Source organism: Hemitrygon akajei, unplaced genomic scaffold, assembly GCF_048418815.1.
Source record: "Hemitrygon akajei unplaced genomic scaffold, sHemAka1.3 Scf000080, whole genome shotgun sequence".
Classification (NCBI taxonomy): domain Eukaryota; kingdom Metazoa; phylum Chordata; class Chondrichthyes; order Myliobatiformes; family Dasyatidae; genus Hemitrygon; species Hemitrygon akajei.
In genome coordinates this window covers 405,031-416,754 of record NW_027331966.1, presented here as the reverse complement: position 1 = coordinate 416,754, position 11,724 = coordinate 405,031, and positions in this window count along the sequence as shown.

Sequence of the window (11,724 nt, the reverse complement as noted above, 5' to 3'; positions counted from 1 at the left end):
CAGTTTCATGCTCCGGTACTCTTCCTAGTTCTCAACTACACCCGTAATGTTGTTGTCATCGGCAAATTTGCTGATCTACTTAACGACATCATTATCCACATCATTGATAAAGATGACAAACAACAACGGACGCAACAACGATCCCTGGGGTACTCCACTCATCACAGGTCCGCAGTCAGAGAGACAACCATCCATCACCGCACTCTATCTTCCCCAACATAGTCAAAGGCCAATCCAATTTACTTCCTCATTGTGAAAGCCAAGCGACTGATCCTTCCCGAGCATCCTCCCACACGGAAACCTGACAAGGCTTTAGGGATGTTGAGATTTGTTTATAAATCCAAATATCCACGATGGCACTGGCGATTCACGCGACGTATTGCCGACAGCTCGCAAAATGTCTCGATGTATTTCTGCTGAACCACTGTCGCTGCAATGTGAAGCCCCTAATTTCCCTTTAAGAAACGTACTGTTGAGCTGTCTAAATTAATCGGCAGTTTAACGAACTGCTGAAGGACCAGATGGACTTGACTCTCGGGAATGCAGGTGCGGCACCTTTCTGCGATCAGCGAAGGTCAGCCATTACCATTGCCGGAAAAGAGGTCGGTTCGGAAGACTTCAAGCCAGACTAAATCGCCGGGCTATTAAGCATCCCCTGCCCGTCATCTTCTTAGCCAAAGGCCAATGACTTGAAAACAAGATGCATTATTTAAGCGCAACATTGCAGTTTCGGAGGGAAATGAGGGGCTGCTGTCTTCTCTGTTTCATGGAAACATGGCTCAGTTCGGTGGAACAGCCGGAAGGCTTCTCAGTCCACCGTTCGGAGAAGATAAGACGGTATTGTGGTGCTGGTGGGGGGGCGGGGGTTGGGGGTGGAACGGCGGTGTTGTTTCATGATAAATTCTTCATGCTCTCCGTACATAGCGTTCTTGCCGCACCCTTGTTCTCCCAATCACAACATCCAATGATTGTGTCCTGTCGGTGCTGCTTACAGAGAGGTTCTCCTCATTGATCCGGGCGGCACTTCACATACCGCCAGAGCAGATGTTAAGCAAGCATACCATGTACTGAGTGCCGTGACCAGCAAACAAGGAACTGCCGACACTGAAGACTTTCAAATTATTGCGGGGGTTTCTGTCAGGCTTATTTAAGGAATTCTCGGCTTATTTGTCATCAGCACGTCATCCACTGTACCAGGGGCTCCCGCACTCTCGACCACTGTTGGAGCACGATCAGGAAAGCCTACCATTCCACCCCCAGGCAATATTTCGGGCACTCTGAACGTCTGGTTTTCTTTCTTCTACTTCCACCCAGGCGGAGGGTGAGGAACAAGACACCAGATCTACCGGCAACAATGTCGCGGGAATCGGAGGGCCAACTGCTGAATTGCTTCGAGGCGACAGACAGAAACAAAAATGACCCAGGGCTCAGAAGAGAATGTGAACGTCACAATCTTTATAAAGACACTGGGGAACGAGTGTTTCCCACTGATTCATTCAGAGTCCAGAGTGTTCCTTAACCTGAAGCACTGGGTGAACAAGAGATCTGCAAAGTGCTGAGCAGTAGATTCGTGGCAATATTTATCACATTTATTCATTATGTAGTGTTCTCGCACAGGTGTAAAAGAACTCTGAACTAAACAGCAAGCAGAAACCAGTCAATGAGGCGGTCCAAGTAAGATTAACCGTTTACTGTTCACTCTTCCACATTAACGTATGGTGAAAACTGTTGATAAAACAATACAAAATATATACAGCATTTGTTTCCTTCTTGACATCACATTTACATCATAAATACTTGCAAAAGTAAAACTACAACAACTATATTACATTAAAGAGCAACATACAGTCAGAATCTACCTACGCCATCGACTGGCTTTAAATACATCAACACAAGCTATCCGCAACTCTTTTAATAACAAAAAACATAAACTTTATCGACTGTTATTACTTTTAGCAGAATCAGCATTAACATTTTTAATTCAACATATCGATTATCTTATTAACTTACGGCTTTGCTTCTCTGATGTTTCTAGTGCGTAAAAAGAAAACTTTTCTCGCGCTGATCCTGCACACATAAGCCGCCTCCTTCCCGTTTCTCCAAACCGGTATTTTCCCACAAGACGCGGCGAAACCGGGTGTGACGTCATCGCATGCCGCGATATATCACAGACCACGAATTTACTTTAAACAACCTTAACGTTAACTAGAAAACGATTACAAACGAATTACTAAAGCGAAAATATAATAAACTAAACAAATGCCTTAAAGGCAAGACACTCCCCGCCTGGCCTTCGTAATACAAAACTTCAGTCTCTAAATCAGTCCTCAGGTAGAAGTAGGATGACTTCTGCAACTGGCCTTTAGTAGGTTTTCACATCACCCTGGTCAGAAGTTTTCCACTCAACCTTCCTGACATGTCCATCCCTACTAGGGAATGTGGCAGTGATTCTGGCAATTGGCCAGCAGTTGCGGGCGATTTGCTTGTACCTGAGCAGGACTAAATCTCCAACTTGAAGATTCCTGCAGGGTTCTGTCCACTTTTGTCTGTGTTGCAACAAAGGTAGATATTCATGTCTCCAACTAGACCAGAAACGATTTGCAAGATCCTAAACCTGTCTCCATTGCTTTGTGTACAAATCCTTATCAGAGAAGTCCCCAGGTGGAGGGGGAGCTCCTGCCTTTTGCGTAAGGAGCATTGATGGCGAGAGTATGAAGGGGGTTTCCGGGTCAGAAGACACAGGTAGGAGTTGTCGTGCATTTATAATGGCCGTGACCTCTGGCATTAATGTGCACAGTACCTCGTGGGTCAGTCGGGTGCGTTGCTGCAGAAACTTTGAATCAAGAATTCTTCTGGCGATACCAATCATCCGCTCCCATGCGTCTCCCATGTGAGAGGCGTGTGGTGTGTTAAACTCCCAGTTGCATCCCTGCTGACTGAGGTACCTTAGCACAGTTTTATCCATCCCCAGCTCCTTGGACGCTCCAACAAAGTTCGTGCCGCAATCCGACCTTAACTGTTTTTCAGGGCCTCTTAGCGCAAAGAAGCGCCTGAGAGCATTAATGCAGCTGGATGTATCCAAAGATTCGATGACCTCAATGTGTACCGCTCTTGAACTCATGCAGCTGAACATGATGGTCCACCGCTTTCTCCCTGCTTGTCCTCCTCTGGTGCGTCTCGTAGTGATAGACCAGGGACCAAATACATCGAGCCCCACATATGTAAAAGGAGGGCAGGCTTCAAGGCGTTCTGGTGGGAGGTCCGCCATACGTTGAGCTTCCAACTTGCCTCACAGTTTCCTGCAGGTTACACATTTGTGGAGATTACAACAGGACAGTGACAGGACGCAAAGCAGAGCTGAGAAGTTACAGATGGAGTTCAACCCAGAACGTTACAGAGCGATTCACTTTGGAAGGATGAATTTGAAGGCAGATGTGATACTTTTTCCAGTCAACCGAGGGCCGCACGTTAATACGAGTTCCACAATGGAAACAGAGTGATGTGACACTCTCCAATAAGCCGAGGCCCGTTCATCGGTACGGGAACCACAATCGGCGCGGAGCGGTGCACTGCAGGAGCAGAAGGAAGTGTGATTGACAGGTGAGCTTGAACACTTCCGCTGTTCTGCACATACTCATAGAGATTGTCGAAAGGCAATATACCGGACAGTAAATCAGGAGGAAAAAATACAACTTCGTAGCAAATAATAGAACAGCCTGGGAACCTGCGGATAGTTCAGAGGTTTTACTTGCTACTTTGTTTCAGACAGAGAATGGATGGAGAAATAGCGGTGGAATTGTCGGAGGTTTGCGAATATATTCAAAGTTAAATGGACTGTATCACACGTCACGGGTATGGGGTGGTCAGGTCATTCACTGGAAGAGGTCAGGTTCCTGCCAAACGGCCCATGTGTGCGCTGGAAAACATTGTTCTTCAAACTATCCACAGCCCTCGCTAATCTCCCGAAGACACGCTCCCTTTTTGATCACAGATCTCTGGAATATCGCTGTGGATCTTTTAAATAGTTTCGAAGAAGTTAAGTGCAGTGCATGTCATTGTAACACGTCAGCTGTCACTGTGATTTCCGACACTCACCCCCGGTATGACTGGAAAGAACGAAAGAAAAGAATGAACGAATGTTCCCCTTTAATAATGAAGTGTTCTCTATTTCACCTGCCAGAACAAACTCCTTCCCTCAATTTCAGAAGCGAATGTGCTCCGTCAAATGTTACAAAATAAATCTATTTCAGATGAATGCCTACTTTAAGAATAACGCCGGTATAAAAATATCCAATTTAAATAGCTGAAGCAAGGTATCATGAAAAAAACATGGAAAATTCACATAATTTTTTAAAAAGTAAAAATATTGCAGTATCCCTTGGTGAGTCAGATTCATGACACAGGTACAGAGTGATGAAAATTGTTTACGTAATTGTTAGTGCAGTTCGTTATCACTAATGTCCCTGGCGTAATAGCCACGCAAATTGCCTCAATGGAATTGCTTTAACCTGGATAAAAGTCTAGGAAACCGATTACCAGTCCATCTGAGCAGCTGAAACGCTCTGAACAACTGAACGCTGCTTCTGACAGAATATGGGATATCCGGCAATTTACTACATCGCAGCCATTTTCTATCCCACAATTGTAGCGGTTGGTGTTCCCGGTAAGATGCCGCAGCTGGTTACTTTATGTACGGTGCCGTCGTTACTCTGCTGCGGTATGCGCACTGTTACTAAGCACAGATGCTACCATCGGCTGAAATGTGTTTCCGGAATGGAGGAGTCAGGCATCTAATAGTTTTCTTTTCATTGTTCATACATTAAGTTGGTGCCGATATTGTCACTGTTTCATAATTTCACCTCGCTAGGCTTTTTGAAGTGATGCTGGTCTCTGCTTTTCTAGGTCCGAGTCTGTATCAGTGCAGACAGTTCGATCTTATACAGACGTGGCAGCTGATTTAAATAACGGACCAGTGTATTTTCGACACGTAGGTCTGTTCTGTAAGTCAGTAAATGAGAACTTGTGCTTTATATATCCTTGATTCCATGTTGTAACAGCTACAAATAATCCCGTCAGCTATTTCACCTCTAATAATGGAAATGGTGTTTCTAACAGGAGCGATCGACTGCTCACCGGTACGTGAGTTGTGGAACTCGGATGCCTCGCTCTAAACTGTGGGAAGGTCGCCAATCCACTGACACTCACATCCGTCATTGTCCTCCAGCCGGAGTGCAGCGACCGAGACCGCACATACTAGATTTCCAAGCAGACCATACCCTGCATAGCATCGGTAGACTGGGGGCATTCAGGGAACTGACCATATTTCTATTTTATTTCCAAATTTCTTGCAGTTAATTTAACGGCGATTGTGATCCTATCTCGGGGAAAATGCGGTCTCTCCAAATGCATCACCCGTTACCTGGTCTGAATGGCAACAGCGGATCTGATGGTGGTTATCGTTTCTGCTTTAGTGGAACAGACCAACAATATCTATATTTATTGGAGATCTCTGCTCATCACTCCTGTATGCGCTCTGACACTTGTATTTGCGGCTGTGACGCGGGACTGTTCTGTTTGGTTGACGGTCAGTTTTACCTTCGATCGCTTTATCGCAATATGTTGCCGAAAACTGCGGGAGAGATACTGCACCGAGAGAACAGCAAAGGTGGTTATGGTGACGGTGGTTATAGTGAGCTGCGGGAGATGTGTCCCGTTATACTTTGCCCTTCAACCTTACGTCATCATTGACAACACGCCATGGCGGTGCACCGGCACATATGAATACGCTACTTCACCCGTGTGGAAAGGATATGCAGTACTGCAGAGTATTTTAACACCATTGATTCCAATCGGATTAATCCTGGTGTTTAACGGGTTAACCGTAAGACATATCGTTGTGGCAAATAGAGTCCGCAGAAGGCTTCGGCACAGCAGCGACAATCAGAAAGATGCCGAGGTGGAAAAACGCAGAAAATCAATGATTTTGCTGTTTTCTATATCAGCTAATTTCATATTATTTTGGATTCCCCATGTAGCCCGTTCTCTAAAATGGCAAGCGCAAAACTATTTTTACGAGGACAGATATTTGAGTTCCCCGGTATACATCCTGCAGCAATTTGGGTTCATGTTGCAAGTACTCAGCATGTGTACCAATACTTGTATCTATACACTGACACAGACCAAATTCAGAGAAGAGCTGAGGAATGGAATGAAGTATGTGTTTACATTAAATGGCCATCTGTGTAGATAACGCCCGCGTCTAATGACAATTCAGCGGAGTTTTCAAATAAAGCCGTTTTATAATGAACAGGTTTGGCAAAAAAAGTCGTGAATTCAAACTTTCATATGCCTGGTCATCCGGGAATTGGAGAATTGGCGGAAGATTGCTGACCTCATACAGTTCAGGTAGGTAGCAATACAAATGTTCAATGCTGCTGGCGTGAGTGTTACATTGGTTGAAGTATGTTCCAAACTATCACAGACACTCGACTGTCACAAGGGCAGGGATGGCTGCAGGAATTCCGTGTTTTAGATGTTTCAAAATGGACAGGGACGGGTAACAGAGTGTACAGGGAGTGAGATGGGAAACCAGGGATAGTATCGCAGCTGCAGAAAGGGAGGACAACTTGGAGCTTTCGTTTGTGAATAGACTGGGAGACGAACACAGAAACATGATAACCCCATTTGGAGTTGTCTATACAGCCGTCCCTGCAACGGGAACAGTGAGGAACCGATCGGGAAGCAGGACTTGGACATTTGCCATTTTATTGGCATGGGTAACTGAAACTTCCACAATATTCTTTGGCATCTGCCCAGGGTAAAAGGTCTAATTATGGCATAATTTCTCAGTTGTGTCCAGGAAGGTTTCATGTCACTATGTCGACAGGCGCACTATCGAACAGTGCGTACTGGATCTAATATTAGAAAAGGAAACGGGTCAGGTGATAGACCTCCCGGTGGGCCAGCATTTCAGAACAATAGGACAGAACTCCCCTCTTTTTACCTTGTCCAGGGATAGGACAGAGAGTACGGAATGTGTTCAATTGAGGGTCTGCGAATTATGGTGCTGCCTGGCAGGATTTTAGGAAGGTACATTGGGAAATGATGCACTCGGGGTATTGCGCAACACAGATATGTGGGGATTGTTTAGGGAACACTTACACGGGGTTCAGTATAGGCTTGTCTTAGTGACGCAGGGAAAAGATGACAGTGTAAAGTATCCCCGGGAGACAAGAAAGTTGGAACAACACGTCAAGAGGAAGAAAGAACGATACTTACCGAACAGGAAGAAAGGATCAGGTAAACCTATAGCAAGTCACAATGCAGACAAGAAGGAATTTAAGAATGGACTTAAAAAAGTGATAGGGGGAGCTGAGAAATCCTTGACGAGTTGCATTGTGAAGAACAGGAGGAGACTGGGGAGAGTGTGGGCAGATCAGAGGTAGAAGAAGAAAACTAGTGCCTGGAGTCCAAGGAGGCGGTAAAGCTCCTCACTGAATACATTGATCAATGTGAACACAGCGTCAAAAGGCAGATATGCTCGAACATGCCCACGCTGAAAAGAGGAAGCGCTGGAAACTTGGAAAGCATTATGACAGATGATCCCACGGTGTCAGAAGGGATATAGTCTTTGTAATAGATGATTCCCCGGTGCCGGAAGGGATATAGTCTTTGTAATAGATGATTCCCCGGTGCCGGAAGGGATATAGTCCAGGTAATTTTGGAAGGCGATCAGATATTGCTGAGCTTTTGGACAGGATATTTGTGTCGTCGCTGGCCACAGAAGTAGAACTAGATGATTGGAGGGTGGAAAATGTTATTCATTTGTTGACAAAAGATAATAGGGATAGTTTTTCGAATTATAGTCCAGGGAGTCTTACAACAGTAGTGGGTAAACTACTGGAGAGGATTATTGAAGAAGGAAATTATGAGTATTTGGAGAAACGTAGTCTGCTTCGGAGAGACAATATGACCTGTTGTCCTCTATGGGTCAGATTGAATTATTTGAAAAAGTGAAACTAAAACAAACAGAAGAATCAGGACAGTCGATGTGGGTGCATTAGTCTTGGTCAGGCGTTTCATCAGTTCCCCATAGTAGACTCATTCAGAAAGTCAGGAAGCATGGGATCCAAGGAAACCTGGTTGCATTGATTCAGAAATGGCTTCCTGACAGAAGGCAGATGATGTGGTAGACAGAATAAATTCTGTCTGGACGACAAAGGGCTGCTGTGTTCCGCATGGAGAGTCGAAACTTCGGTACACTTTACAAGTCTATTGCGAGTCTGCAGTTACAGTGCTCCAAGAAATATGGCTGAGGGAAATAATCGATTTAATCTGATCACACAGTAGCACCTGGATAATTTATGGAATTAGTGCTGACGACATAAACAAACCGCTGAGCGACTGACTGCACCAGAGCGTTTTCAGAACTGATCTGTCATTTAGTTATTACAGGGAAGATGCTACAATGACTTCAAAACAATCTTTTCGAATGGAACCCTACAACTTAAAACCAGCATTTCACAGTGTTCAGCAGCAGCTCCTGGTGCTTAGTAAAAGAACCAGCCTTCCAAAATGCCAATTCCAATTTCCCTAATTAAGTACACACCAATTTATCCTAATGCCAATTTACCTGTGAATCGTAGTTCTATCGTAACGGGTGTTGATACGCTCATATTTCGATCCATTTAACCCTGAATCCACATGGCCGGTGTGGAATCCGTGTCTCCCTCCGAAATCAATAATAAATGAAACATTCAAAACTGCACAAACTGAAAACGCAGCGAAGGCAAAGCAAATGCTTGTCTTCCTTCAAAACCATCACAGGCAATTGGAGAATATACATTCTCTATACACGTCATAATGTTGTATACCTCTATCAAATCTCCTCTCAGTCTTCCACCTGCTCGGGAATAAAGTGCTAACTTATGTAAATTTTCCTTTTAATTCAAAACATTCAGTCCCGGCAATAGCCGTGCAATATTTTTTTCTGCATTCTTTCAATCTTATTTGCATGTTTCCTGCAGGTAGTTGAGTCCAACCGCACACAATATTCCAAATTCGACCCCAATAAAGCCTGAAACCACAGCAACGTAACGTCCCAACTCCTGTACTCAGTACTTTGGTCTAGGAAGGCCAACGTGCGAAAAGCTGTTTCTACGACCCTGTCTAACTGTGCCACAACTTCCATTGAATTACGGACCTGCATTCCCAGATTCGTTTGTTCTATCGTACTCCTCAGTGCCCTATTTCTCATTGTGTCAGACCAACCCTGGCTGGTCCTTCCAAAGTGCAAAATCCAACGCTTGTTTGCTTTAACTCCGATCCGCTATTTTTCAGCCATTTTTCCAGCTGGGCCAGATCCCGCTTCATACTCCGGTACTCTTCCTCGCTGTGGACTACACCTATTATGTTGTTGTCATCGGCAAATCTACTGATCCAGTTACCGACATTATTATCCAGATCATTGATATAGATGACAAACAGCAACAGGCACAGTGACGATCCCTGGGACACTCCACTCATCACAGGTCCCCAGTCAGAGAGACACCCATCTATTACCACACTCTTTAGCTTTCCCATCATAGCCAATGGCTAATCCAATTTACTACCTCATCGTGAAAGACAAACGACATAACCTTTTCGAGCATCCTCCCCTACGGAACCTTGAGAAATTCCTGGCTGAAGTCCCTGTTAAACGGCATCCACTGCCTTGCCCTCCACACCATTCCTGGTAACTACCTCGGAAAGCTCTGTGAGATTGGTTAGACATAACCTATTACGCACTGGCCCATAATGACTATCGCTAATGTTCCTGTTTATCCAGATAGTTCTTGTCATACCCCATGACCAGGGTAGTCTCAACACCTCATTTCGTAGTTCTTGAAGAGTCCTTTCCAAGCAAAACTATCGATATCATGCCGCGGTCGGCACTCACGTTTATGGCCTCTTGTTTTTAAGTTCTCCTGCACTATTATCAGACGCATTGAGAGTAATCTGGAAAAGGAAGGCGTCGTAGCTTTAAATAATTAATCGATTCGACTTAAATAGTGAGATACTGTACCTAGATAGAGCATAGAACATAGAATATTACAGCACAGTACAGCCCAACGTCTCACGAGGTTCTGACAGCTTTTCAACTAATTTAAGTTCAAACTAACACATCTCCCTTCATCTGAATAAGAATCATAATAACCATATAACCATATAACCATATAACAATCACGGCACGGAAACAGGCCATTCCGGCCCTCCTAGTCCGTGCCGAACTCTTAATCTCACCTAGTCCCACCTACCCGCACTCAGCCCATAACCCGCCACTCCTTTCCTGTCCATATACCTATCCAACTTTACCTTAAATGACACAACTGAACTGGCCTCTACTACTTCTACAGGAAGCTCATTCCACACAGCTATCACTCTCTGAGTAAAGAAATACCCCCTCGTGTTTCCCTTAAACTTTTGCCCCCTAACTCTCAAATCATGTCCTCTCGTTTGAATCTCCCCTACTCTCAATGGAAACAGCCTATTCACGTCAACTCTATCTATCCCTCTCAACATTTTAAATACCTCGATCAAATCCCCCCTCAACCTTCTACGCTCCAATGAATAGAAACCTAACTTGTTCAACCTTTCTCTGTAACTTAATTGCTGAAACCCAGGTAACATCCTAGTAAATCGTCTCTGCACTCTCTCTAATTTATTGATATCTTTCCTATAATTCGGTGACCAGAACTGTACACAATATTCCAAATTTGGCCTTACCAATGCCTTGTACAATTTTAACATTACATCCCAACTTCTGTACTCAATGCTCTGATTTATAAAGGCCAGCGTTCCAAAAGCCTTCTTCACCACCCTATCTACATGAGACTCCACCTTCAGGGAACTATGCACTGTTATTCCTAGATGTCTCTGTTCCACTGCATTCCTCAATGCCCTACCATTTACCCTGTATGTTCTATTTGGATTATTCCTGCCAAAATGTAGAACCTCACACTTCTCAGCATTAAACTCCATCTGCCAACGTTCAGCCCATTCTTCTAACCGGCATAAATCTCCCTGCAAGCTTTGAAAACCCACCTCATTGTCCACAACACCTCCTACCTTAGTATCATCAGCATACTTACTAATCCAATTTACCACCCCATCATCCAGATCATTTATGTATATTACAAACAACATTGGGCCCAAAACAGATCCCTGAGGCACCCCGCTAGTCACCGGCCTCCATCCCAATAAACAACTATCCACCACTACTCTCTGGCATCTCCCATCTAGCCACTGTTGAATCCATTTTATTACTCCAGCATTAATACCTAACGACTGAACCTTCTTAACAAACTAATCAGAACTAATCAGAACCAGATTCAATATCATCGGGGTATGTGGTGAAATTTGTTTACTTTACTGTAGCAGTGCAATGAAACAGAATATAAATAAATTTAGAGATAAAAAAAGACATGAGCTGCAGGTGGCGGAGGGGAAGTGTCTGTTCCTGAATCGTTGAGCCTGAGCTTTCCGGCTTCTGTATCTCCATCCCGGTGGTAACACTGTGCAGAGGGCGTGTCCTGTGGTGGGCAACTTTAATTATGGATGCCACTCTTACAAGAATCACCCCCAGTAATAATGATCAGTGAAGAACAGAGAATCTGCATTTGCCAACAAGTAATTTTTATTATTTCAACTAACCAAGCACGTAGGTTTCACACGCCATCTTCACTC